This window comes from Mustela nigripes, chromosome 6 (genome assembly GCF_022355385.1).
Source record: "Mustela nigripes isolate SB6536 chromosome 6, MUSNIG.SB6536, whole genome shotgun sequence".
Classification (NCBI taxonomy): Eukaryota; Metazoa; Chordata; class Mammalia; order Carnivora; family Mustelidae; genus Mustela; species Mustela nigripes.
In genome coordinates, this window is record NC_081562.1 from 35,058,228 (window position 1) to 35,064,460 (window position 6,233).

A 6,233-nucleotide genomic window follows, 5' to 3' on the forward strand; every position below is an offset into this window, starting at 1 on the left:
TGTACTTATTGCCATTTTTGTTACTTGTTTCCTAGTTGTTTTTATAGGCTTCTCTGTTATTTTTTTTCTTTTTTCCTTGCTCTCGTTCCTTCATTGTTTTCTTTACTGTTATGCTTGGATTCCTTTCTCTTAATTTTTTCTGTACCTATTACAGGTTTTTGATTGGTGGTTACTAGTGGTTTTCCATATACATCCAGGTACTAAGTTTATGGTTGCTTAGGTTCAAACATATAAAAACACTAAACTTTTATTCCTCCTCCACATTTTATGTATGTAATGTCACATTCTGTATCTATACTCTTCTCTGAAACTATTAGAATGAAAAATGATTAATTTAGAAAAGATAAGGGATAAAGGATTCATGATCAAGTTTGTAAATCTCAAATATGCATTATCTTTTATCAATTGCTTCTTAAAGGTCAAAGTTTGTTTTTTTTGTTTTTTTTTATAATTGTCTGTCATCTTTGTAATAAAAAAATTGTCATCTTTGTCATGAAAGCTGTACCCACACTGTACTCTATTTCTTCATAGTGGACTCAGGAACTTATAAAACAACTTGCTCAAAGAATTACATTTTTTTAATGGAACACATCATAAATTTGTGTGTCATCCATGTACAGGGCCATTCTCTTCTTTGAATTGTTCCAGTTTTACTCTATATGCTGCTGAAGAAAGCATATGTGAAATTATTTAAATATTTTATTTTTCTCAAATTTTTACTGTTGCCTCACCCACTTTATTAGATAGCATTTTTTACATTAGCTCATTTTATTAAACATTTCCAAAACATTGGCTTCAGTTACCATAGAAATAACATTTTTCTTTCAGCTTATGTAGTACTTGATTACATTATGTAATTAAAATAACAAGTTCAACTAATATAAGAGCTTGCAGAACACACACAACAGTCTCTTCATGACATTTAGGTGAACTTTAAGGCAGCAGAATTTGTAGATAGGTTGGTGGACCATTTTTATGGGTCTGCTTGAGACCCTAAAGGAACATCAGTATATCAGAAAGGGCATGAAGAAAGTTAATTAGTAAGTCAGGGAGATGGATTAAAAGAAGTTCTTCACCAGAATGAATGAATGAATGAATGAGTAAATAAATAAATAAATAAATAGAAGTTTTTATTTATTGAGCTTTCCATTTGAAATTTTGATATTTATATTTTTAGAAGGCTTTTATTTTTACATTTTTGTTTATTTTTTAAATTAACATATAATGTAATATTTTCTGGGGTTACAGGTCTGTGAATCATCAGGTTTACACATTTCACAGCTCTCACCATAGCATGTACCCTCACCAATGTCCATAACCCAGCTACCCTACCCTACCACCAACCAACTCCCTAGCAACCCTCAGTTTGTTTCATGATATTAAGAATCTCTTATGGTTTGTCTTCCTCCTGATCCCATTTTGTTTCATTTTTTCCTTCCCTACCTCCCACAACACCCCCACCCATCTCTCAAATTCTTCATATCAGAAAGTTCATATGATAATTATCTTTTTCTGATTGACTTACTTCACTTAGCATCATAACCTCTAGTTCTATCCATGTTGTTGCAAATGGCAAGATTTCAGGGTATTTTGATGGCTGCATAGTATCCTACTGTGTGTGTGTGTTCATATATATGCACACACTCACACACACATATATGTGTATATATAGTGTGTGTGTGCATATATATGTTTATACACAAACATATAAAATATATATATAACACATATTAACATATATTAACATATATAAATACATATTTTATATATGTGTATCTTTATCCATTCATCTGTTGATGGACATCTAGGTTTGGTGGAAATCCATAGTTTGGCTATCGTGGACATTGCTGCTATAAATATTTGGGTGCACATGCCCCTTCAAATCACTACATTTTTATCTTTAGGGTAAATACCCAGTAGTGCAATTGCTGGGTCCTAAGGTAGCTCTATTTCCAAACTTTTTGAGGAATGCCCATGCTGTTTTCCAGAGTGGTTGCACCAGCTTGAATTCTCACCAACAGTGTAGGAGGGCTCCCCTTTCTCTGCATCCTTGCCAGCATCTGTCATTTCCTAACTTGTTAATTTTAGCCATTCTGGCTGGTGTGATATGGTATCTCATTGTGGTTTTGATTTGTATTTCCCCGATGCCGAGTAATGTGGAGCACTTTTTCATGTGTTTGTTGGCCATCTGGATGTCTTCTTTGCAGAAATGTCTGTTCAGGGGTGCCTGGGTGGCTCAGTGTGTTAAAGCCTCTGCCTTCGGCTCAGGTCATGATCCCAGGGTCCTGAGATCAAGCCCTACAACAGGCTCTCTGCTAAGCTGGGAGCCTGCTTCCGCCTCTCTCTCTGCCTGCCTCTGCCTACTTGTGATTTCTGTCAAAGAAATAAAATCTAAAAGAAAAAAAAATCTGTTCATGTCCTCTGCCCATTTCTTGATTGGATTATTTGTTCTTTGGGTGTTGAGTTTGATAAGTTCTTTATAGATTTTGGATACTAACCCTTTATCTGATATGCCATTTGTGAATATCTTCTCCGTTCTGCCAGTTGTCTTTTGATTTTGTTGACTGTTTCCTTTGCTGTGCCAAAGCTCTTGATCTTGATGAAGTCCCAACAGTTCATTTTTCCCCTTGCTTCTCTTGCTCTTGGCGATGTATCTAGGAAGAAGTTGCTGTGGCTGGGGTTGAAGATGTTGCTGCCTGTGTTCTCTTCAAGGGTTTTGATGGATTCCTGTCTCATCCATTTTGAATCATTCATCCATTTGGAGTGTATTTTGTGTGTGGAGTAAGGAAATGGTCCAGTTTCATTCTTCTGTATGCAGCTGTCCAATTTTCCCAACACCATTTGTTGAAGAGACTTTTTCCATTGGACATTCTTTCCTGCTTTGTCAAAGATTAGTTGAACATAGAGTTGAGGGTCTATTTCTGGGCTATCTCTTCTGTTCCTTGATCTATGTGTCTGTTTTTGTGCCAGTACCATATGAGCATGATGATGACAGCTTTGTAATAGAGCTTGAAGTCTGGAATTGTGATGCTACCAACTTTCGCTTTCTTTTTCAACATTCCTCTGGCTATTCAGGGTTTTTTCTGGTTCCATATACATTTTAGGATTATTTGTTCCATTTATTTGAAAAAAATTGATGGTATTTTGATAGGGATTATGTTAAATGTGTAGATTGCTTTAGGTAGCAACGATTTTCACAATATTTGTTCTTCCAATCCCTAAGCAGGGAATGTTTTTCCGTTTTTTTGTGTCTTCCTCAATTTCTTTCATGAGTACTTTATAGTTTTCTGAGTATAGATTCTTAGCCTCTTTGGTTAGGTTTATTCCTAGGTATCTTATGGTTTTGGGTGCAATTATAAATGCGATCAACTTCTTAATTTCTCTTTCTTCTGTCTTCTTGTTGGTATATAGAAATGCAACTGATTTATGTGCATTGAATTTATACCCTGACAGTTCACTGAATTCCTGTATGAGTTTTAGCAGATTTGGAGTGGATTCTTTTGGGTTTTCCACATACAGTATCATATCATTTGCAAAGAGTGAGAGTTTGACTACTTCTTTGCTGATTTGGATATCTTTAATTTCTTTTTGTTGTCTGAATGCTGAGGCTAGGACTTCTAGTACTATGTTAAATAGTAGTGGTGATAATGGACATTTCTGCCATGCTCCTGACCTTAGCAGAAAAGGTCTCCATTTTTCTCCATTGAGAATGACATTTACTGTGGGTTTTTCATAGATGGCTTTGATAATATAATGTTTTTTAGTTTTTCTTAACAATACCTTTCCATATTTTCCATAAAAAAAAACTTTTTGAATCTCCATTATTATAGTCCTTTTTATCCTATTTATCCTTCATTCTATCTAACTTTATTTTTTATTTAACTTTTACTCTCTCTTCCTTTAATGTTTTTTAACTGGTTTATCTTAACAATAACTTTCCTTATAATCTTTTTGAACCTTCATTATTATAGTCCTATTTTATCCTATTTATCCTATTTCTATCCTTCATTCTATCTAACTTTATTTTTTGTATACGTATAGGGTTTTTTTCTTTGTAAAAACTTTGGGGTACAACTTCTTCTAATAGCTCAAAATATACCCTAAATCTAAACAGGGCGTTGTTCTAGTCTCCAGCCTGAGCAAATTTGCTCCACTTTTTCTTTCTCCTTCTGGAATCCCTATAATGCAAATATTATTACAATTGATCGTGTCACTGAATTCTCAAATTTTATTTCATTTTGATCATAATTTTTTCTCACTACTCTTCAGATTGATTCTTTTCCATCATTCTTTCAGATCACTGATCCTTATGCTTCCTCTAGTCTACTATTTGTCCCATCTAATGTATTTTTGGAACATAGCATGTATTTTAGTTTTACACTGATAAAAATAAGAAAGAGGGGGAATAAAGAATATTAGTCATGGAGGCAAGCATACAAAACTCCCCCCCCCCAACCCTGCCATGTATCTGACTACACCAGAATGCCAGTTGCTGATTGGGCTCCAGACGGAATGTTGAGGGAGTGTTGTGACCACCGGATCCACGGTGACCATCACTTGTCCTGTGGTCAAGCAGTACCATGGAGCAGCTGCCAGGCTCTCTGGAGCATGGCTTTGAACTGATCCTTGGGAAGTTGGATGAGATGATGGCGAAGCTGCTGCCAAGTGACTCGAGTCCTCGGCTGATGTTCCACAGCCTCCAGTGGGAGACACTGCTGTGTCCGCCTGTCATTGGCTTCTTGGTGGGCCTCCTCTTTCTATGCCGACTTGTTCAGTCTGTTAGAAGTCACTCCTACGAGAACCGTGAGAAGCAGCTGGCAGAAGCACTGGCTGCAGGGATCGAGGAGAAATGCCACCTCATTGACAAGGTTTCTGTAGCTGAGAAGGAGCATGCAGCAATCAAATCATCTGGAGAAAAGGCCAAACTGGAGAAAGAGTCATTCGATATCCCCAGCCTTGCAGAGTCTTACAGAAAGGGGAAGATGACCAGTGTGATGCTGATAAAGGAACTCCATTCTCTGTGTCAAGACCTGGAGGAAGAGAGAGCCAAAAGATCCCAGCAAGAAGAGCAGATGATGGAGATGCTCAAAGACTTGCAGGCCCTGGAAGACATGATGAATTTTGTTAAATCACAAGGAGCTTTTCTGAACCTGCTTGGAGACCAAGAGCCAAGCCCTGCTGCCCCTTGGCCTGGGAGTGGGCCTGGGGCTTAAAGCAGTGCTGTTGCCTCCCCTCCACTCAGGCCCCCCACCTGCCAAGCATTGTTGCTCTACTTCAACATGTATCTGCGGGTCATGGTGGCCAGTGGATGTAAGGTTGGTCCTCCCCAGACTGAGTTCTTCCATCTTCACTTGCTAGACACAGCACAAACCTCCTTCGTGTTTGACTCCCCAAAGACTTTCTTTGTCTTCACAGAAGTTTGGACTTTCTTTCAGTATTACCGAAAGACATACTTTACTTAAAAGCTAATTTTCTTTTACTCTGACTGCTTATATTTCTCAAGATGTTAAATCGCCAATGCTATTTTGACTGGTCATGTATGTGAACTCTTTTTATTTATTCTCTATATAATTTTGTTTTATAATTTACAAATATATGTGACGTAGCAATAAAGAGTTTTAATTATTAAAAGCAGTACTTTTGGGTGTTTTCCAACGTTGATGTTATACATAAAAGCACCTCAAGTATGTATTTTTTTAAATTTGTATTTAAATAGCCGACTAGCATACCACTGGTTTCAGATGTAGTCTTCAATAATTTATCAGTTGCATAGAATACCCAGTGCTCATCACATCACATGCCCTCCTCATTGGCTATCACCAATTACCCATACTTCTGTATAAGTCTTAGCAGTTTTAAAGTAGATTCCTATGGGTTTTCCACATAAAGTATCATCATCTGCAAAGAGAGTTTAATGAATTCATTGCTGATTTGGTTGCATTTAATTAATTTTTGTTGTCTGATTGATGAGGCTAGTACTTCTAGTACTAAGTTGAATAGCAGCGGTGATAATGGACATCCCTGTCATGTTCCTGACCTTAGCAGAAAAGCTCTCCATTTTTCTTCATTGAGAATGACATTTACTGTGAGTTTTATATAGATGGCTTTGATGATACAGAGTCATGTAGCCTCTATCCCTACACTGTGAAAAGTTTTGATCTAGAATGGATGCTCTACTTTGTCAAATCCTTTTTAACCATCTATTGAGGCTATCATATCATTCTTGTTCTTTC

At 36.8% G+C, this 6,233-nt stretch overlaps 1 non-coding gene across 1 annotated transcript; it reads right to left on the reverse strand.

The window, feature by feature from the left end:
• Nucleotides 1-575: 575 nt before the first annotated feature.
• LOC132021020 (U6 spliceosomal RNA) lies at nt 576-678 on the reverse strand. Its single transcript, XR_009405204.1, has one exon. It is a non-coding gene; the product is annotated as a U6 spliceosomal RNA (small nuclear RNA).
• Between the last annotated feature and the right edge of the window lie 5,555 nt (nt 679-6,233).